The 24,107-nt window shown below is 44.3% G+C and overlaps 1 pseudogene across 1 annotated transcript; it reads right to left on the bottom strand.

The window, feature by feature from the left end:
* Window positions 1-771: 771 nt before the first annotated feature.
* LOC311235597 (protein CIMAP1D-like) lies at window positions 772-17,220 on the bottom strand (annotated as a pseudogene). Its single transcript has 6 exons — window positions 17,067-17,220; window positions 14,936-15,072; window positions 13,575-13,686; window positions 12,597-12,902; window positions 10,571-10,717; window positions 772-819 (listed from the first exon to the last, which is right to left on the bottom strand). The product of its transcript is annotated as a protein CIMAP1D-like (transcript).
* Between the last annotated feature and the right edge of the window lie 6,887 nt (window positions 17,221-24,107).

The raw sequence follows: 24,107 nt of genomic DNA, 5'->3' as shown, positions 1-24,107 counted from the left end.
AGATTCATTGTTCTATGCTCTCGTATTATATTGTTTATATAGGCTACCCAATACTGACATCAAAATAGATTGTAGTATGCCTCTAGAAATCATATGCAGCAGGTAGAAAATTGACGGGAGATCCATCGCGATTTGGAATAGAATTGAGGAGAACTTTAATCCGTGGGTATTAATCAAACAACACGGGAAAAGGCAGTCATATTCCAGCGCGGTCTTTATTAGCCGACAACAAAATAGATGCCTCTAAAAATCATATAGCCAATCGAACACAACTAATAAAGGCATTCATACAGCACGGTTATAATGACACACAACCAGCGCCAAACAGTGGTCAACGAACGGTCTTTATTAGTATTTTGAGCTGTCCAGGCAGAATTGCAGCAATGGTTTTAGGGAGCCGTTGATATCTGACATCACCGTTTACAAGTCCGCCTTTTATTTATCCCATAAATCATAATACGCGATAGTGTCTTCTTGGTTCGACAGCAGTGAATTCTCCGTGGAGTTTCTCGGAGTCCCGCTCGGGTCGGTCCATTATTTCACATCCCATGGGGGGTGTTTCCTCATTTTCATGACCATATATGGATAATCATGCACGAGCATTGACGGTAGAACAAAGTGGTATTCATCAACACGGAGGACCATAGAGCCTGCATACGCACGTGTGATGAATGCCGACTTCCCTGTGCGTACGCTAGTTCTACATTCCGTGCTTACGTGTGGAAGTAGGTCAAGTTCAAAGTCCACGTTGATGCATGAGGGCCCTGGTGTCTATGAGGATGAGGACAGGCCCAGGAATCCAATGGGGCACAGGAGACACTGAGGAGGAAAGCGACACAAGGTCAGAATGCCACAACAACTGGATGCATAGCAAGGTAATAAACTTGGTAAGTCTAGAATCTCAGGTACATACCGTTAGGACCTAGAAGGCTCTTCAGACTCAACGTTTGCTGGTTACAGACGGCGATCTGTACGCCCCTGTGCCCTCAGTGCACGTGCTGATGTGGAGGGCTGAGCATCGCACACTGAAGATCTCGTTGTTGATGTGCTTTTTTCTGGCGGCCGCACCACAACATCCAGATCAAGATCGGTTTCTTCACCGTTAGTCTCTTGAATGACATTGGAGTTCATGCACCACGCTGCACAAGCACATCCACATGCCCCACTGCAATACAGTCCTCTTCTGGCGGCACGGTGGTGTAGTGATTAACACTGTCGCCTCACAGCAAGAAGGTCCAGGGTTCGATTCCCGCTTGGGGACCAGGTTTCCATGATGCCAGGTACCCAGGTGGGGTATCTCCCAGGCCTTTCTGTGTGGAGTTTGCATGTTCTCCCCATGCTCGCAAGGGTTTCCCCCCCGATAAGATAAACCCAATGGAAAAACATGCACAATAACAGATCGCTAATGCTGTGGCGTCCTTGACGAAGACGGACAGGAGCACTTGGATTGGTCCCCTGGCGCGGCTCACGTTGACGCCTGTCTGCTCCCGGCTGCCCTTGGGGGGGAAGGACGACGGGATGGGTTATTCGCAGAGACGAATCGCATCGGCGATCCTACAGAGACAATGCATGCGTGTGTGTTCCGGTGTGTGTGTTGAGGATAATTGCATGCCAATTAAAGACCTCTGAGCAGGTCCTGCATTATATTATTATTATTTCTGCGACAGAGACACTGTCTGGTACTGCACTGACTTCCACTTTCCTTGCATCCACACACTGTCAGCTGTACGCATGTGGATTGTATAGGTTCCTTGGTAAGAAGCATGGGGACCAGCATACCATTCATCATCTGCCAACCACAATTGGTGAGGGCAGTTGTGGATGTGTCACTAGTGACTGTTTCCAAACCCTCGTTTGGTAGTGGGCCCTCTTGAGGTGCATTGACAATGCATCTTCTGTTGGTGGTAATGTATCAACAATGGCTTTAAGTTTTCGAAAGAGAGTGCAGCAAACTTCTTGTATCGAGTTGCTGGTTGACTTAAGGTCATAGAGCTTACATATGAACTGTTCTGCCAAGGATAGGGAAGTGGTACTTGGTACTTCATCATCACCAAAGTTGTGGAGAAGATGCGGGTACTGCTGGAACACTTTCCATGCTGTCCTTTTTCCAATTCTGGTGAACTAGCTCATAGTATCACATCCAGTGATGGCATGAAATGCCAACAAACCATCGAGCATCTCATTTGGTAGTGTGATTTGATGGACTTTGATGTTTGGTTTCTTAGCTGTTCCTGCTTTCATCCAAACTTCTTGGCTTAGTTGATTTGCAAATACAAGTAGTAGCAGCAACACATCTATGTCTCTGCACTGAATGATGAGCCTCTGAAACCCTTTCGTTGTTGCATCAGCTGCATGTAGTAGTATGTGTGTATCCGTTTCTTCATGTGTAGCTTGTAGGGGAGATACATCAATCCCAGCTGCTGACGTGACTTTTTCAGGATCCTCAAACCCTCCACTGATAACAATTCCCTCATCATAAAGCTGCACATGATTCTCAAGTTCAGTTGATAGGAAATGGGTAAGGTTGGCTTTGTTTTCATCCATTTCAATGAAGCTATTCCAGTTAGCAGGTAGCTTTACATCTCTACTCACAATTGTGCAAACCTTTCGCTCAGTAGTGCTGTGTTTTGTTCTTGTTAAACTCTTGATAAGAGTTTTTTTGGTACAGATCAAACACTATATCCACTCTGGTGACGTTCCCATGTAGATTAGATGCCACTCTCTGTGTGAACACATCTGCATATTCCCCGAAGGTTGATGCATTTTGAGGTTTTCCCATGGCTCTTACTAAGGCTATTCCATCAATGATGGTGCATGTTCTCATAACAGATGGACTGAGCTCTGTTTCCTTTGCACCAGCTTGTAGTATGGTGGCTAAGTCAGCTTTGTTTGTAGGCCTGAGCACTGAATCTGTTGTGGCAAGTGACAGGGGGACTGCACACAGTTCTTTTTGGAGAATCTCATCCATGTTGACCTCTCTGCCACTCTCCATGGATACAATGATGCGGCAAAATATATCCCTGTCAGGCTTCACACACTTGGATCTGAGTTGTTCAAGCTTGGTATCTGTGCTGTATAGGCTTGAGAATGTTTTCGGTTTTCTCTTGGTGAGACTGGGGTGGAAGTCTGTGTTCGTTGTGCCCAGTCGGTTTCTCACCAACTCAGTGACTGTTTTTTTGCCAGACTTTGCAGCATGTGTAAGGTCATTCAGTATCTCTTCTGAGGCAACATCACCAGTTGTCAGGGACATCAAATCATACATATGCGCTTGTTGGAAGACGTTGTATCTCTGGAACTGATCAACAAGTTGAATGACATCGTGATTATCCCTCTTGATTCTTGATTGAAGGCAGTCTTTGTGTGTCTCCTCATCATCGTGTCAGTCCAAACAGGGATCTGGTATCCTCTGCCAAGGATGCACGTTCATTATAGGTGATGGACCAACGATTTCTTGCTGGATAATTTCTAGTGATGCCTATCAATCCTCCAGCACCCTTTCCCGTTTTATTGATGTGTTCAAGGCGAAGGCCGAAAGGCACCTCGTTGAAGCTGTGTTTGGTCTCCTTGGCTACAAAATCACCATCTAGGAAGCCCTGGTAGACCTCTGGTGCTGTCTGTGCCTGCTGTTCCATGTCTGCTATGAACACAGCACCCCATCTTGTGTAATGGGTGTGATCATACGCAGCAAACCAAGGCATCATGCTCTTGAAGGCTGACATGTACAGGTTCCAATCACCACATCTCAGTGCCCGGGTGAACGCAAGGAGAATAGACACAAGTTCCATGTACTGTCTCCAGAAGGTAAAGGTTGGCTTGTCTTCATTGGCCTTGTCAAACTGTACAAGGAGATCTTGAATCTCCCCAACTTTTAGCACAAGTTCCTCATAGCATGCTGAAGCTGCTTCCATTTCTCCACTTCCTACCACCCATTAGTTTGAATATGTGTATAACTCTTCTGCTTCACTGAAATTGCTGCTGTTTTTTGCTGTATCAACCCACAGCACCCCATGTGGTAGGCTATTGTTTTACCATTGGTTGATATTTTTTTAATCAATAGTTAAGATCATACTTTCACATGAGATATATTAAGGGATAATATTACAAAATTGTTAGAAATTATAGAGCAAATTGTCACAAATTTGGCAGCATTGTGAAAGAATTTCCGATTTTACCACTTACAATGATAGAATGATTAAATGACCAAAAGAATCATTTTCAAAGATGTCAACATAGCTAGGCCATATGTCAAGGGGTTAAACATGAATACTGGATAGGTTGACAGCTTCTACCCAAAAGCGATTACTTAAGTTGCAATATCAGTGTTGGCCCCCTGACTATCCAGGGAAGATGTTAAATAAGCTAATTTCCCAAAATGTTGGAGTTCCCCTTTAAGTCCTGTGCTAACCAGCTAGCCCCTGTGTTCAACATATGACACATCATTTGAAAGCTTAGATTCTGTACTTTAGCAATCTGGAATAATCTGAAAAATGAAAATGTAGAGATCTGGCACAAACCGCTGTGCGGTGACACATATTTAGTCGATCCCTGGAGGAGTCAGTGGTCCCTGCCTGCTTCAAGATGTCTACCATTATCCCGGTACCAAAGAAACCCTCCCCAACAGGTCTCAATGACTACAGACCGGTGGCACTCACCTCTGTGGCCATGAAATGTTTTGAGAGGCTGGTCAAGGATCACATTTGTGCCTCCCTCCCCAGTAGGGCTGCAACTAATGACTATTTTGGTAGTCGAATAATCTGTCGATTATTTTTTCGATTAGTCAACTATAGGCCTATAAACTATATATATATATATATATATATATATATATTTTTTTTTACTACCTATCTTTGTGAAAGTGGCTTCTCAGCTCTGGTCCAGCTGAAGACAGAGCAGAGGCACAGATTGGACATTGAGCATGACCTCAGAGTTTCTTTGAGACTCTTGTCAGGACCAAACAACATCCCCAGTTATCCCATTAGTTCCCCCAAACTTACTGTCGGTCTGTTATGTTAAGCTAAGAAGTCTTCAGCTGGCTGGACCAGAGCTGAGAAGCCACTTTCACAAAGATAGGTAGTGAAAAAAAATATATATATATATAATCTTTTTTTTTTTCTTTTTTTTTAATGACTAATCGACGCAACAATATCTCATCGATGATTTCGTTGCAGCCCTACTCCCCAGTGATATGGACCCTATGCAATTTGCATACAGGCCAAACAGGTCCACTGACGATGCGGTCTCCCAAGTACTGCACAGCACCCTCTCTCACCTAGACCGTCAGAAGGGGGGCTATGTGAGACTGTTGTTCATTGACTACAGCTCAGCGTTCAACACCATAGTCCCCACCAGACTGGTGGACAAGCTGATCGAGCTGGGTCTGAGCTCCGCTCTGAGCGCCTGGATACTGGACTTTCTGAGTGAAAGGCCCCAGGCGGTCAGGGTGGGGGGTCAGACCTCCAACACCATCACCCTGAGCATCGAGTCCCCCCAGGGCTGTGTTCTGAGCCCCCTGCTGTACTCACTATACACACATGACTGTGTGGCCAAGTTCAGCTCCAACTCCATAGTGAAGTTTGCAGACGACACAGTGGTGGTGGGGCTGATCTCGGACAACGACGAGAAGGCCTACCGGGAGGAGGTTGAGGTACTGGAACGCTGGTGCCAGGACAACAGCCTGCTCCTGAACATTGGTAAAACCAAGGAGCTGATCGTGGATTATAGCAGAGGACAGCAGGAGACACACACACCACTGAGGATAAACAGGGCTACCGTGGACAGGGTGAGCAGCTTTAAGTACCTGGGGGTCCACATCTCAGAGGATCTGACATGGACAACACACATAGACTCAGTCGTAAAAAAGGCGAAGCAGCGCCTCTACCACCTGAGACAGTTAAGGAAGTTCAGAGTATCTGGGAAGATACTCCAGTCCTTCTACTCCGGAGCTGTAGAGAGCATCTTGACTGGAAACATCACTGCCTGGTATGGAAACAGCACGGCACAGGACAAGAAGGCCCTACAGAGAGTGGTGCGCTCAACCGAGCGTACCACGGGTATTGCACTACCACCCCTGCAGGTTCTATACAACAAGAGGTGCAAATCCAGAGCCTGCAGAATAATGAAAGACCCTCACGACCCCAACAACAGCCTGTTCATGCTGCTGAGGTCAGGCAGACGCCTGCGAACACCAGCTACTAGGACAGAGAGACTTCGGCTCAGCTTCTTCCCCCAGGCTATCAGAGCCTTGAACACTGAACTCTCCACATACAAGCACACATGAGCACACACACGACACACACACTGTACACGCTCACACACTAGCAGCCACTTTAACATGAGCAAACACACACTCATGCTGCACACGCTCACACTTATGGCCACTTTACAAAAGGAAAGGTCACTTTAAGAATAGTATAGTATAACTTGAGATTGTATAATATAGCATGTACATAAAGACCCAGTGCCTCATCCGTAGCTAACAGTGTATTGCACTACCACAGGACCTAGCATGTCCTACCATGCTCTGTAAATAACTCATGTACATATACCGATATGCCTTACTCTGTTTACTTGTTTTATTGCACAATGTCGTTCTATTGGATTCTATTATATATTACTATTGTATTATGCACATTGTTGCGGGCAAGACCACCCGCATTTCATTGTATACTCGTATGCCGTGACAAATAAAACTCTTGACTTGACTTGACTTGACTTGACTCCGGTCATCGCTCTGAGACAGCCGGAGACAGGGAGATAGGGGGTGGCGCAGAGAGGGTCGCAACTTCCCCGACATCATCGCGGGACGTCCAGTACTCCGGTCATCACTACGAGACAGCCGGAGACAGGGAGACAGGAGGGCACGCAGAGAGGGTCACATCCTCCCGGTCTTCATCACGGGGCGTCCGACACCCCGGTCAACACTCCGGGACAGCAACTCACAGGGAGACAGGGAGACGGGACAGGCGTTAGACAGCTTGCGTGATTGTAGTGGGCGGACATAGCAATAGATACAAGTGGTAAGCATATATGTGAATAGAATAGATATATGAAGTAAGGAGTAAGCATATTATGTGAATAGAATAGAAGTACTTAACCCAGCAATGAAACCACGTTGACAGACCACAAACCATGTTGACATTTATGACTATTAGGAAGTTAATAGATATCATATCCGACATCACCGTACGTGTACATGTCTGTCAGCCTGTCCCGTATTTCTCCCATAACACGCTTCGCTTGGCTTAGTCCACTTTTCCACATTTCATGGGGGTGTTTCATTACCGTATATGGTTAATTACGGGCGGTTCTATGTGCAAATACTTAAAATCGTGCACGAGCGCGGAGCGTAGAACAAATGGCATTTATCAACACGGAGTGTGCGTAGAACCTGTACGCACGTGTGATAAATCCCGATTTTTCTGTACGTACACACATTCTAAATTCTGTGCTTAAGAACGAAAATAGAACACTTTCTAAGCATTGTTGATAAATGAGGGCCCAGGGATTGACATCTATCCCTCACAGGAGATGAAATAGACAGCTGTCCCTCACAGAAAGGAAAAATAAAGCAAAAACCATGACACTAGGTGGTTGTGGTGGTGTACACTGTACTGGATGATGCTGTAGAAAAAATTGCAGCAGCAGCAACAACAGTTGCAGTAGACACACTGACACCTTCATTAATAGCAGGTTCCCTTGCTTGTCTTTTATTTTCCAATTGCAAATTGTACTGCTTTTCCTGCTGTCACCCATTTCTTCACCTTTCCAGCGTGTTGTCTCTGTCTGTCACGCATGTTCTCTCTCTCTTGTCTCCCCACCTCCTGTTCATGTGCTCACTGTGCTGTGTGTGTTCGTAACCCCTCCCCTCCCCTCCTGCTCAGTGTGGACACACACCAGAGCATGTGAGCGGAGCACGAGCGGAGCGGGTGGATTTTGAAGTGAGCGCGGAGTGGGCTTTAAAATGGGTCAGAGTGGGGCGGCTACGTGGCGTAGTGGGCAAGGCGCTCACCACGAATGCGGAGACGCTGGGCTCGCCTGTTCGAGCCCAGCGCTCCACATTGCTTTCAGTTTAGCTGGTCGTTCATACTAATACACATTGGCCGTATTAGGGGGTGGGAAACTGATGGGTGGGGATCGGGCGTTGTGGACAGCGACTCCTACAGGTCGGTTGGTGCGCCTGCGCAGTAGAATCAGGAAGTGTCGGGGGCAACGTGAGCCTCCCACGCGTTACTCCTCGCCACTGAGAGATCGAGCTGCGCAGGTGAAAAGATGCGACTGCTGTTACCTCAAGTACCGGAGGGGACTTGTGCTATGTATGACTTAGTCCACATTGCAGCCGGCTTGTGGGAGGCAAGAAACAGCGTTCGTGACAGGGGAGGGTTGAATTGGATGATACGAAAATTGGGATGGGAGAAAAATATAGAAAATGGGAGAAAAAGTGGATAAAAAAAAAAATGGGTCAGAGTGACTCCAGAGCGAGAGCTCCCCTCCGCTCCGAGCCGCTCAGTGCACACGATCACACAGTGGTTTAAACTGATGTAATATACATGTAGTGAAAAAAGTAGTAGAACGCGCTCACCTCACTAGACTTGACACTGGGTGCTGTAACCTCTAATATCATACATAAAAATAGGGAAACAATAAATTTGGAAAAACCTGGAGTGCGTGCCTGGACATTGTTTCCCTATTTTTAAATATACATGTAGTACAATGCCAAAGCAATAGGTGGCGATGTAGTTCAAACATGAAGGCCATTTTCAACCAATCAGAAGGGTGAAGGCGTCACTAGTCACTACACATCCTGCTAAGTCAAAACAGAAATCCGCCATCTTTAAATCACCTCAGGAACTATTTAGCAATATTTATTTTCAGCAAGAAACAAACAAAGTGCAATAAAAAAAGGATACATTCACTGTGTTCTGCCTCATTTATTGATGAAACGAAACCAACATCAACACAATGTACCACCAAGAGCGGAGAGTTTAGTCTCACAAAAAGAGCGCTGATGTTGTTAGCTTACATGCTAACGTGAATGGGATCTGCCAGTATAAACACTTAGCATTGCGGCTAGGCTAGCCTACATTAGCATAGTAAAGCTAGTAGAATGGTTGAAAACGTTATTATTTAACAGATTGCAGAATGGGTACAATACAATACGGCTCAATACAAACAATTGTTAAGGGGCCCAGGGGGTGCAGACTGTTGTAGTTTGGTCAAATCAAGCTAATTTACATCATGCTCCAAAAAAAATTAAAAATCTGCTGAGCGGGCAGGAGCGTGGAGCGGTCATGCACAAATGAAGGTGAGCGCTGAGCGAGCGCTGAACGGCTTGGGGGTCTCCCAGTGAAACTCCTCGCTGTCAGGCGACTTCACATGTATCGGAGGAGGCATGTGATAGTCTACACCCTCCCCAGACCAACAGTGGGGCAATGCATGCAATGACCAGGAAGGGAATTGGCATAACGTCTAAAAATTGGGGGATGGGAGGAGAAGAGAGAAAGGCAAAATATTTGAAAATAGGGTGTATTTCCCAGCCCTACATGCAGCCACTGTGCTATGGTCTCCTATCATCCACTCAATGTTGACAAGACTCTCCTTGTGTTTTGTACTTTCCAGAACCACACATATTGCTTTTCAGAAGACCTCTCCCCAAGGAATGAGTGAGAACCATCAATCAAATACCGGATACCATGACTATTGATTGATATGATCTTCGGACCATACATACATGTACAACATGTACTTTGTCTCCATATATTTTTGGTATATAATATAGAGACCCTTTTATTGGTAGTACTAGTTTTTAATAGATAAAAAAAAAAACTCCTTCCATCAGTTATTTGGAGGTATGATAGATACCCCATCAGTTATTTGGAGGTATGATACTGTAGATACATCCATCAGTTATTTGGAGGTATGATAGATACCTCCACCAGTTACTTGGAGGTAATATGGATACCTCCATCAGTTATTTGCAGGTATGATAGATGCCTCCATCAGTTATTTGGATGTATGATAGATGCCTCCATCAGTTACTTGGAGGTAATATGGATACCTCCATCAGTTATTTGCAGGTATGATAGATGCCTCCATCAGTTATTTGCATGTATGATGGAGGCAAACAGGCAGCCAAGGAGTTGGAACAGAGCGCAGCCCCACAGGCCAAGCAGGATAGCAACCATATGAAGATGGAATATGTCCTGGAAACCTCACACTGATTGAATGTGATTTGTTTGTCCTTAGTTAATGTTATTAAGGTTACCTGTCAAGATTAGTTTATTTACTTACCAGTCAGATAGGCCTTGTGTTTTGTTTTCCTCTGTTCCTAAAAGACTAAAGGCGTTCAAACCTTTTTTATCCTATCGGTTGCTTTATTGTACATATGTTATTTAATATTAAACATTTTGACAATGAGTCAAGTTTCTGTCGATTCTGTTGTTGTACAGTACATGAGTAAATAAATGTGTTTCTTTATTTCTTTATTAATGCTTCTCTAGTCTAAACACAATGCTGGGATTTCTCTGTTCTACTTTCACTAGACCAGCACTTTGACTTGGTAAAAAACAAATACATTTGTTATCGAGTGTCTGATGCCCAGAGAGAAGGCCGGGGGGCGGGGCTTGTTCACTGTCAACTTTTCCGGGTTATGAGTTCCAGGACGGGGCTTCTTAGTGGCGTCCCTGGGCAACTTATGACGACCCAGCATGGAGAAGGCTGGCTGAGGTGAGGCGGACCTTTAAAAAAGTGAATATCAGGAAGGCAGCAGGTCCAGACGGCATCCCCGGCCGCGTCCTAAAAGTCTGTGCCGACCAACTGGCCCCAGTATTCACTGACATATTTAACCTGTCCTTAGAACAGGCTGTCATCCCCACCTGCCTGAAGAAGTCCACTATTATCCCTGTACCCAAAAAATCCAAGCCTGCTTGCCTCAACGACTACCGCCCTGTAGCTCTCACCTCCATAGCCATGAAGTGCTTCGAGAAGCTAGTAAAGGGCTACATCTGCTCCTCCCTCCCCATCAACATGGACCCCCTGCAATTTGCATACCGCCCCAACAGGTCCACGGAGGACGCCATATCCCATGTGCTGCACACAGCAGCATCACACCTGGACAAGAGGCAGGGGAACTATGTGAGAATGCTATTCATCGACTACAGCTCGGCATTCAATACCATAGTCCCCTCCATACTCATAGCCAAGCTCAGGGACCTGGGCTTGGGCTTGGGCTATGACCTCTGCCAGTGGGTCTTGGACTTCCTGACTGGCAGACCCCAGGTGGTGAGAGCAGGCAACTGCACCTCCTCATCCATCACCCTCAACATAGGGGCCCCCCAGGGCTGTGTTCTGAGTCCCCTCCTCTACTCCCTGTACACACACGACTGTGTGGCTCAGCGGAGTAGCAATACAATCGTCAAATTTGCTGACGACACAGTGGTGGTGGGCCTGATCTCTGCCAACGACGAGAGGGCCTACCTGGAAGAGGTCAAGGTCCTGGCGGGATGGTGCCAGGAAAACAGCCTCTCCCTGAACGTCAGCAAAACAAAGGAGATGATTGTGGACTTCAGGAGGTCGGGGGTCAAGGACTACAGCCCCCTCAGCATCGACGGGGCACCGGTTGAGAGAGTCAACAGCTTTAAGTACCTCGGAGCCTACATATCCGAGGACTTGACATGGACCACACACATTAACAGTGTTGTGAAGAAGGCACGACAACGCCTCTACTTCCTCAGGCGCCTAAGGAAGTTCCAAGTCAGCCAGAAGATCCTTAAGAACTTCTACTCATGTACAATAGAGAGCATCTTGACCGGCAACATCACCTCCTGGTTTGGGAATAGCACTGCACAAGACCAAAGCAGACTACAAAGAGTGACACGTTCAGCCGAACGCACAATTGGAGGGGGGCTCCCCACCCTCCAGAACATTTACTACAAGCGTTGCAAGGGCAAGGCTAAGAGAATCATTAAAGACTCCAGTCACCCGAACAACTGCCTCTTTGAACTGCTGCCGTCAGGCAAGCGATACAGGAGTCTCAAGGCGAGCACAGAAAGACTCAGAAGAAGCTTCTATCCCCAGGCCATCAGGCTGCTAAACGAACAATGAATGAACACTACACAACAACAACCACCAAACGCACATAGCACACACATCCACACGCACACACTCACTTTAAACAAACACACTGTAGCACCCACTCCACACACTTATAGCACACACCCACTTTAAACAAACACACTGTAGCACCCACTCCCCACACTTTATATTTATGGATGAAGGATTGCACTACAACTCGTACACCTTACTGTAAATTGTACCTAAAATTGTACCTCATCCCATTTCTGCTTTGCACTAGATAGTACTGTACATTAGTACACTGCATAGTATTGTGTATTGTATATTATATGGTAACTCAGAACATTGTACATATGTCTATACCGAACACTGTGACCTCATTTTCTTCTTCTAAATTCATGCTATATTATGTTATTATGTTATTTGATACTATCTTGTCTAGCACAGTCTCTGGAGCGTAACAGTAAGAAGCATTTTGTATGAAAGTATTCTGTACTTCTGTATGACAACTATTAAAGAACTTGAACTTGTTGGGGCAAATAAACACTGGGGTTTGTGCTGTTGTACCTGCAGGGGCCTGGTGTCTGGGACAGGTCCTCTGATGGGACCCCCTGTCTTGTAGAGACCTGACATTGTGTAGCTTGCGCTAGCAGGCTTTTGTTGTGGGCCCATGAGTGCAGGGAGAGAGTACTTGTTGGGAGCAGGAACTGAGTCCGCGGGGCGGTAGAGCGTGCGAGAGCCCATAGTGTAGGAGGGTGGTCTGCGCTGCGTGTTGCATGGTGGAGCGTTCTCAGGGCTGTATGCACCTGGTCCAGGCGTCTGGAATATAGTCTCTTGAGAATAGAAAACAATTTAATTAGTATCATGTAAGATGAGATATTCCTTTATTGATCCCCTTGGGGAAATTCAGGCATCATAGCAGCAGGGGGGGGGGGGGGTACAGGTAGGGGCAGGGTAATAGAAGACATAATACAGGCAATACAATTATAGTACATTAGAAAAGTAAAGATAAGCAGTGTAAACAATATAATTAACTGAATATTCGCATATGAGCAAGTACAGTAGGCAGTGTAATCAAGGTGCGGATGAGGGTCTATGTATGCAGTATGTATATCAGTTATATTATACATTACAATACATATGGTTACAATAAACACTAGAATCTAAATATATACTATGAGTACAGTAAGTAAGTATACATTATACACAGGTGCAGTATACATAAGGTACGTATGGCGTGATGTACATTATACGCTGGGGGGGGGGGGGGGGGGTAGAAATTCAGTTACAGCAGCTGATACTAGACACAGGAAGTGATGTCAAAGACAAATGCTGTTATTGTACAAGGATCCAGAATCACACAGGAATTAGGCTGCTATACCATTGGTCCAATGTAATTCCTTGAATGAAATATGCTGAACATACAGTAGTTACACTTATTACATTAGTTTTACATTTTAGTTCTGAAGATGACGTTTATTTACCTGTTTTAGATGAGAACTTACTTGGACCTCTCACTCTTCACAGCATTGAGTATGCAGGGTTGCCATCCCGACCAAAGCGAGTACATTTTGCATCTGTGTAGTACTGTGGCCCAGGGCTGGAATCAACAGTACACTACAGGCCACAACAACCACAAGGTGACATGTTAAATGATTAGTATTGGCACAGATAAGTTAACTCTTAAGTTATTCATTCAATCAATCTTTATTTCAACTCGCAAATTCATTGAGGGCAACATTTTCAATAATGTTGAGCATACTTGCATAATGATGCTATTCCTAGCACTATTTGGGCAACTTTACACAATTCCTGTGAGTCTATGTAACACATATGTAAGGTTTATTCCAAAAATAATCATTGTTTTATATTTCTAATCAAGTACTCAAAACCAGCATTTTTCTGCCTCAAGATTTCAAGCTGTTATTGGCTTGGCTCCACCCATACTAGCAGAATGCTTTGAGTGACAGCCACCCACCAATTAGCTCCGCCCATCTCCCCGTCCTTCCTTCCAGGTGAACACTTTATACTAATACAACATGGCTGTACCGTATATTTGGGATCCAGAGAGCGACCCAGACTATGTTTCGGAAGAAGAAGTTGAGTTGCAACAGCGAGGCTTGCAAATCGTTTCCAAGTGGTAAGTTTATGTTGTAACGTTAGTATAATGGCTTGCCGAAAAGAGCGAGTAACGTTAGTACTTACTTCTGACCAGCTTGCTTCGATAGCTTGCTATAAGTAACATTACCTTGTTTACCTCTGACTAGTTGTGTTTGTATTGAGCAGTTTTTAATTATGACTAGCTTGCTTCAATAGTTTGCTATAACGTTACTTTATAAAGAGCAGCATACCGTTATATGCAACAGTTCTGTACGTGCGACCAGACCTTTGGTAGTACTGCACATTTGACCTAATGTCCCCCCGCAATTATAAAGGAAAGTTATTTGGGAACATGCATCCACTGTATGTCAATTGTAATAATGAATTGAAAATGGGGGACCTCCATCTTGCATCTCTCAGACTATACTAATCTTTCTTGCAAACACGATCTAATCCTTATTGCACATCCCATATAATCAATGCTTGCTACTGTCCAATGACATGACATGACAAATAGTCATTTCACAGCGTTTATTTTTTTTATTTGTGCATAAATATAATACTTCCTTCTTTTTCTTTAGCCGTTTCAGATATATCTCGTACCGGTGTTTTGTGGCCTGGTGTTGGGGGTTCTTAGGACGCAGAGTGATGGTAGTAATCCCTTCCTGTGTAGTGCTAAGAATCCGCACTGAATTTCCGGATGCTGATGGTGTCTACACTGGCTTCAGGCCGGTACAAGATTAAAGCGTGACACATATGCAGCAACCGCTTCTTCCATGGAAGGCCTGTCGAACTGTGCGCACAGATGTTCTGGGATGGGAATCTGCTCAACCACCTGGAGATATGGTTGGGGGTCACGAATGACGGAGTCAAACAGGAGCTCCATGAGCTGGTTCACATAGTCTGTAAATGAGAAATTGTTATTTGTTTTGTCATGTTAAAAAGGTTATTATTTATAAAATGTATTGTTATTGTTGTTAATGCTGTTCCACTGTAAGTGGAAATATGTTTCTATTTATATAGGTCATGTGTGTGCAATAATAAATCTTGATATTTTGACTTACTGACTGGGAGCGGTTTTCCTTGGTTTTATAGTGTGTCCACCCTTTTTGGCCTTGGGGAAGCTCATTCTGTAAGCCGGGGCTCCCGAAGCGTCTGTAGCTTGCTGGCGGTTGGCGTTTTCATTGAAATGCATTGCAGCTAGGTATAGTCTGAAAGGAAAATTTCGATAAGCAATATATTTGTAGTTGATCTGAGGTTATCTAATGCAGTGGTCACCAACCCGTCGATCTTGATCGACTAGTCGATCTTTGAGACTGTCCCTGTAGATCTTTCCATGAAAATTATTATTATTATTTTTTTTTTTTTTTTTTTTTTTAGATCTTACCCTGAGAGTCCACATTACAGTTCTACCTTTGTTTTGATGTGAAAAGTGATGCTGCACTTAGCACTGACTGAGAAAGTACACATACAGTTCTACTTTTGTTTTGATGTGAAAATGATGCTGCACTTAGCACTGACTACACTTAGCACTGACTGCACTTAGCACTGACTGAGAAAGTACACATTACAGTTCTACTTTTGTTTTGATGTGAAAAGTGATGCTGCACTTAGCACTGACTGAGAAAGTACACATTACAGTTCTACTTTATAAAATGCTAATTGTAAATATGTTTGTCAATGTTAATAATATGAGAAAGTCCACATTACAGTTCTACTTTTGTTCTGATGTGAAAAGTGATGCTGCACTTAGCACTGACTGCACTTAGCACTGACTGAGAAAGTACACATTACAGTTCTACTTTATAAAATGCTAATTGTAAATATGTTTGTCAATGTTAATAATATGAGAAAGTCCACATTACAGTTCTACTTTTGTTTTGATGTGAAAAGTGATGCTGCATAAGATGACTGCACTTAGCACTGACTGAGAAAGTACATAATAGTTCTACTTTGACGTTTTAATGTTGGACCAAAGCATTGCATGTAATTAGAATACAGGCAAATAAAAGTCATTTAGTTTAAAGTACAATCTTGGCTGTCTTTTTCTCTCAACGCTTCAATAGGTAGATCTTGCCTTCACCAAAAAAAAAAAAGTGATCTTGGGCTTAAAAAGGTTGGTGACCACTGATCTAATGCAACATAATGAGTGATTCGACACATCAGGAGTCCATAATTAGTCATTTGTACACAATATAAAATACCTGCAAAGCATTCCAATGTATGAAAAGACAACGTTCTTCGGGGCAAAACGTAAAATGACACTGTGATAGGACTCCAGTGAAGACGTTTGATGGTGTGGACTTAGTTTGGAGACATCTTTGATGAGCCTCGTGTTTAGCAGCACCTTCTCGAGCTGGTGGGCCGGTTTTGAGTCTAAAGTAAAAAAGAAATTGCATTCAGATATTTCATTAGAGTATATTACAGTAGATTAGAATTATTCAAGCAAGTATACATTTGTAAATCTCACCAATCTAGAATGAGAACATAAATAAATATGTTGAGTATATAATCATGATGAAAGACAGACAGACATACCAGGTTTAACCCACTTGCTACTATCTCTCGACAAACGGTCAGCATGAAGACAACGTGGATAGAGTGGTTCTTCGTCGTGTTCATGTACATTCATCAGGTGATTGAGACATGACTTCCACTTGGCCACCCTCTCAGCCGGCGTCTTTGATGTGGCAGCAGTCCAGTAGAGGTGGTTAGATATGTGTTGGCACCATTTTTTTATCACCTTGCAGTCTTTATCTTGTGCCACCATGTCCAGCTTCTTAGACAGGCCTTGAATTTGAATTAAGCAGAACATAACAGTCGTCAATCTAAACAGAACAGGATAACAACATCCTAAGAGATTGAATGTGGGATGCCTTTCGACATAAGTGTCATACCTTTGGCCACGTGCCACACATCGTAGAAGTGTTTGATGCCCAGATCTCTCAGGTACTTTTGAATCTGTGGGTGACGATCTGTGACAATACAGTCCAAGGTCACATCTCGGTCCTTCAGAAAAGCGAGGCTTCTCTTCAAGCCTTCTTTTTCCATATGGTAACTCCCCCCTACCTCATTGCTCTGTTGAGGTACAAGCAAGGGAAGAGACACAGAGCAATGAAATAGCCTTTTCAAAATAGTCACCCGTGTTAAAAACACTACATCCCCCATCCCACAATTTCCATTTCCTAACCCCCGCCCACACACACAGCCAGACCACTTCACACCTACAGCGATTCAAGATTCAAGAGCGAGAGCTTTGTGAGATGTGTTTGTTTGAGCACAATGAAGGGTGCGGTGTCTTCAGACTTGTTAATTACCTGAATTAGTTGGACGTCTATGACATGATTGGTGGCGAGTTCCATCACAGAGTAACTACCGTACTTAGCACTGTGGCCTGTTGAAAATAATAACAATTTCAATCAATGTAGTGCAATATTAAAAATGTATTCATAAAGTCGAAATCTGACATTGGGGAGCTGTTTTCTAACCTGGAGAGTCTGCACGCATGTCACCTCCGATTATGACCATCTCCTCCTGGCTTAATCTGGCGAGGGTAACCTCTTGCTCGGTATTCCACATACTCATAACAGCCGGTTCCAAGAACATCTTGGCGTGTTTCCGAAATGCTCTGTACTTGATTGTCGAGACGTGTAACGCATTGAGAACCTAAAAGAATAAATGAATAACGCTTTGTTAATATGCATGTGTGAATCACAAACAAAAACATAATGTATATCTGACTTGTCAATCAAATCAATCAAATCAAATACCTTCTCCATTTGGGTGAAAGATGAGCCAGTGAAATAAACAGCAGCCGACAGCTGGATATTTCCGGCTGGTGTGCTCCCTATGATTGGCTGACTGGCCCACTTTCGGCTATATTTATAACTCTGGCAGAGCTGGCGGACAGCCAAGAAGGTCCCTTGCGTAGTCTTCGTGATATGACATCCAGCATCGCACACCGGACACTGTTGGAATAAGTCTAGTAGACTGTCTTCGTAAACGATGTATTTCTGGACCTCATAGATTGGTTTTGACGGTTCCCTTCTCGCTCAAGGGAGAAAAACACAAATAAATAACACGGCACAACTATACAGCTTTTCTATTTACCGGCCAAGATTTTTGTAACAACTTACGCTACAATCGAGGGCTCGCTCATCAATGAGTCAATGTTGAACGTGGAATCATGAGGCTCTGGAACGTCTATCGAGCTGTAGGTCACTTCATCGTCATCAGAGTCCAGTCGTGGTCTTTTACTGGGTCTAAACGCCTTCACAGGTGTTGACGTGGAGGGTCCCTGTTGACTAGACCAGTAGCCAGTAGTTGTGGTCGCCACCCCGACAGATACAGACACGACTTTCGCCTGAACACCTATTTACAAAACATAGTTTAGTCAAACAAGGGAGTCAAACAAGGGAGACTATAGTTCAAACTGTACATATTGCTATAGATACAAGATTGTTTATTGTCATGTGCAGTTAAACAGGCCGCAGTTAAAAATTTGCTTTAGTGATTGGTTGGGGGGGGGAAGGGTGTCAGATCAGAGCCTGGCAGGCACAAAACTGGGTGGGGGGGGGGGGGGGGGGTTATATGTAAAGTCTATTATATATAGCTGCCAAAACTACATGTGTGTTGGAATACATTAATTGCTAATTGATCAGAAATGTTACAAACCTCGACTCTTGACATGTGACCGTAGAGTTTTCATAGACAGCTGTGTACCAACAGAACTCATATTTGGGGGGTCGGTCTGGCAACTGATGTCCCTGGAAGCTGGAGGCAGGCGTACATGGGCGCTGGAGCTTGTGGCCTAAGAATGGCCAAATAGTAAAACAATTACATTATATAATCCAAGCCACAAATATAAATAAACAGAAATTATATACCCCACCGTCGAACACACACAGTAACGTTAGATTGATGATAATAACATACCTCACCCCCCAAACAATGGTTCCCCCACACACACACACAGTGAACGTAGCAACAGTTCAGCTGACTAATTACGACATATCTACTTGTACTTCTGTCGCGTCCCGAATAGTTGGTACAACTCCTTTCTTTAGAACAATCCAGGAAAACACCTCAGCATCAAAAGATTAATTATATACCCCACCGTCGAACACACACAGTAACGTTAGATTGATGATAATAACATACCTCACCCCCCAAACAATGGTTCCACCCCCACACACACACAGTGAACGTAGCAACAGTTAGTTAGTTAGCTGACTAATTACGACATATCTACTTGTACTTCTGTCGCGTCCCGAATAGTTGGTACAACTCCTTTCTTTAGAACAATCCAGGAAAACACCTCAGCATCAAAAGATTAATTATATACCCCACCGTCGAACACACACAGTAACGTTAGATTGATGATAATAACATACCTCACCCCCCAAACAATGGTTCCACCCCCCACACACACACAGTGAACGTAGCAACAGTTAGTTAGTTAGATGACTAATTATGACATATCTACTTACTACTTCTGTCGCGTCCCGAATAGTAGGTACAACTCCTTTCTTTAGAAGAATCCAGGATGCCGCCCCAGCATCAAAAAGACCTTGATTGACAACGTCTTCGGCGGAAAAATGTGCAGTACAAACCCGAGTATGAGACGTTGCGACAGAACTAGGAGGGTCCCCAAAAACGAACTTTGTCCATTGCTGGCGAAGTTCGGCATCCACAGGAAAAGCGTGCAAAGACGTATTAGTAGCTTTACAGCCAGGAACAGAACATGTCCTGTAAGGCCTGCAGGGTTTGCTCATTGTGGAAGATATGCAAGTGACTGCACTCCTGTTTCTAGGTAGTAGGTACCTCTCTATTCTAGGTAGAATGGGGGCGGGCATTAGCTCCAACCACAGAGCCAATCGCATCACTGTGCGCTACCCAGCGGCCGTATGACGTATATCGGCCGTTCAAATCAAAATGGCCTGATTTACTGGGGGAGGAAAGGGGCTGAGCTTAATCAGAGCAATCCGCCAATATGGTATTTAGACACTAAAACACATTGATACGAACTCCTATTACTATAATACAATGCTAGAGACTGAAAAATGACATTTATAGTACATGTCACCTTTAAAACAACTGCAGATTATGGTGGAATGTTTGGTGATCAAGGATTTAAACTGACCAAAGTACTGAGTTTTAGAATTTGTTGTATGATATGCCACGTGTCAGGAGCACAAGCTAAAAGCAGACTTCCCAAGTTCAGTACTACAGACTTAGGTGCTTTAAGTGTGAGCCAATTGGATTGTGTAGGGTCCCCACTTCCCGCGGTTCCTCCGCCCCGCATCCTTGACGGTCAGACTGTCTACACGGTGCGGAGAATCCTGGGTTGTAGGCGGAGGGGTAGGGGGTTTCAGTTCTTGGTGGATTGGGAGGGGTACGGGGTAGAAGAGCGTTCCTGGGTGCTTCAAAGGGATATCTTAGATCACAGCCTTATTGACGTCGGCTGCATCCCGAGGCCCCTAGGTGAATGTCAGGTGCCGTTCGTCGGGGGGAGGTACTGTAACGTTCTGGGTTTCTGTCCTCTTCCAGGACTGGAAACCCTACCGCCCTTTTGGAGTACACTGATTGACTGTCACCTCTGGTTTGCTGTCACTACACTGATTGACTGTCACCTCTGGTTTGCTATCACTAATTGATGCGTGTGGTATGTCAGGAATGTGGCTTTATAGTAATCTCTGGTTCTCTGTCTCTTTGTCGGATCTTCAAACTGAACCTGCGTGCAGTGCTGGAACCTCTTGTCGCTGTTATTTATCCCCTTCCTTAAGTATTTTCTCAGTTGACGCCTGGCGTCTGTTTGTTATCGTTACAGTATCCTTGCTCTGGTGATTCTTCTAATAAAAAGAACACACAATTCGAGAAGAGCAACCACATCTCCGTCTCCTTCTTCCTTCTACAATTGGAACTCAATTCCTACCTTTTTATTGCTATGAAGCACTTTGACCTGCAATTCTTGTATGAAAGGTGCTATACAAATACAGTTTATTATTATTACTTATTTTTCAGAATAACAACCTTAACACTGATTTGGTTGATTTAGTGTTGTGTTGATGAAGCACCAAGTTACACACAGAGCCTGACACCAATTATTTCTCAAAACCAATTATTTCTTGACAGGGAAAGCAGAGATAGCCAGGCGTAGGATCAGCAGCCAGCCTCACAGGTAGAATTAACGATGCATTTATATAATAATTAGAATGCACAGTGTAGAGCATATCTCTGTTAAGACCTCCCAATCTCCCTCTCCCCACTTTGCCCTTAATTGCACACTCAACATTTTACTGGGTCGATAATTCTCCGACCAAATAAATTTTTACATGACCGTTTTTAGTTTTGGTATATATGTGATATTATGATTTGAATACATTTTTGGGAGTGTTCCTTTAAATCACACAGGACACATTTTATGCAAATTCATAAAAGGGTGGGAGAGTCGAAACCTAATCTTTGAACTTTTCCAGACAGCTCTTAAAAGTCTTGATAGCATTAAATGTGGAACTGGTCTGAAACCCACGGCGACCGCTTGCAGCTATAATGTGTCGGACTTGCTAGTTGAATGCATGTGATTAAATAAGCCTCTCCTGTGAATGTCGTGTTTGTGATGGAGACGGGTCACAGACCAGTAGACGGAGAAGGATCTGCTGGGCTTTCTTTTTGCAGAGTGTAATAGAAACTATGCAATTTTTTTTATTGATTTTGAGACCTGTACGTAAGAGTGTTACTGTTATGCCTCACTCACCGGTTTTGTTTTGTGTTGGTTTTTGTGCACACGGGATGATTTGCTGTGCATTGCTGTTGCAAATGTTGTTTTGTTCTGTTTTGTTTAAATTTGTTTAAATAAATGGATGTTCTGTTGCAAATGTTTGGAAATGTTGCTGCAATGTTACTACAATGTTACCACAGTGTTTCTGGTTTCTACATTAACCGTTTACCGGTCACTTCTTGAAATACCTGGAAATTCACAATTTCAACTCTAGAATGTTATTTTGGTGCTATTTCAAAAGTGATCTACAATATATATCTATATTTTCCCCCTGTAAATTAAGGTTAACCAAAGTGTCCGTGAACAGGCCCTCGACCGGTATCCTAAAAATGTGGGGGCTATGGGGCATATTTTTCCTTAGGGGGCATATCTAGGAAACTTGGCAGGCTGATTCATAACATAAAATAAATAAGAAAATGTATTGGGAGTTTTCTTGAATTTGCGTTGCCATGTCAACAGTAGCCGATAAAGGCCCAAAGAAGAATAGCGGACAAAACTATATAACTACATGGTACTACAGGGTACTACAGGGTAATACATGGTACTACATGATACTACATGGCACTACAAGTCAAGTCAAGTCAGTTTTATTTGTATAGCACATTTCCAGCAGCGGCAGCTGACACCAAAGTGCTTCACAAGCAAGTTGATAAAAACAAAATAGTGTGAGGCAAGGTATAAGATTAAAAGAAAGAAAAAAAAACATAGCAAAGCAATGAAAGCAACAAAAACAAAACAATATGGTGCAAGATGCACATATTGCACAGTCTCTGGAGCGTAACAGTAAGAAGCATTTTGTATAAAAGTATTCTGTACTTCTGTATGACAACTATTAAAGAAACTTGAAGATATAGGATTAAAAACATAATAAAGCATTGAAAGTAATAAAAACTGGTAGGACACAGTAAAACAAAGAGGATAGAAGGGCCAGGGGTCTAGTGGTGGTTAAGTAGGGGGGAAGGCCAAGGAGAACAGGTAGGTTTTCAAGAGTGATTTAAAAGCCTGTACGGTCTGGGCAGTCCGTACGCTGAGGGGGAGGCTGTTCCATAATCTAGGCGCTGCGGTGGAGAAAGCTCTGTCTCCCCTAGTCTTGAGCCTGGTTCTGGGTACCACCAATAGCATCTGGTCAGCTGATCTGAGGGATCGGTGGGGGGTGTGGCGGTGCAGGAGCTCGGACAGATAGGAGGGAGCCGTGCCATTTAATGATTTAAAAACATTTAGTGCTAATTTAAAATCGATCCTGAAGCTAACAGGCAGCCAGTGGAGCGAGGCCAAAAATGGGCTGATGTGTTTGTGTTTTCTTGTTTTGGTGAGGAGGCGCGCGGCTGCGTTCTGCACCAGTTGTAGGCGGCGGAGGAGGGACTTGTCGATGCCCGTGTACAGAGCATTGCAGTAGTCGAGGCGGGTGGTGACAAAGACATGTATCACCGTCTCTAGGTTACTTTGGGAGAGGTATGCCTTTGTCTTCGCCAGGAGTCTAAGGTGGTAAAAGCTGTTTTTAACTACGGCGCTGACCTGTTTATCGAATTTAAAATTGCTGTCGAAGATGACCCCGAGGTTCCTGACAGAGGTGGAGAGGTTTGGGCCCAGGGGACCAAGTGCGTCAATGAGGGGGGGCGGGGGGGCACTATTAAAAACAATGACCTCGGTTTTCCCTTCGTTCAATGTCAGGGAGTTTTCGGACATCCAGCACTTGATTTCTGCCAGGCAGTCAAGCAGTGGTTCTATTGACGTCTTCCCTTGGGTGGGCTTTAAGGGGAGGTAAACCTGCACGTCATCGGCGAAGCAGTGGAATGAGATATTGTGTTTTGCCAAGATCTGGCCTAGGGGGAGTATGTATAGGAGGAAGAGAGTGGGACCCAATATCGAGCCGTGGGGCACCCCGCAGGTGAGGGGGGCCACAGAGGAAGTGAGATCACCGAGTTGGACAGAGAAGGTCCTATTACTCAGGTAGGACCGGAACCAGTCTAAGACGGGGCCCCTAAGGCCTACGTAATGCTCGAGGCGAGCTATAAGGATGTGGTGATCTACCGTGTCAAAGGCGGCTGAGAGGTCAAGGAGTAATAGTAGGGATGAGTTTCCTGCATCAGCAGCTGTAATCAGGTCGTTTAAGACATGGAGGAGAGCCGTTTCAGTGCTGTGTCGTGGTTTAAAGCCA

This window comes from Notolepis coatsorum (assembly GCF_963971535.1).
Source record: "Notolepis coatsorum genome assembly, chromosome: 10".
NCBI lineage: Eukaryota > Metazoa > Chordata > Actinopteri > Aulopiformes > Paralepididae > Notolepis > Notolepis coatsorum.
The sequence above is the reverse complement of the archived record's forward strand: the minus strand, read 5'-3'. Positions and strand labels throughout refer to the sequence as shown.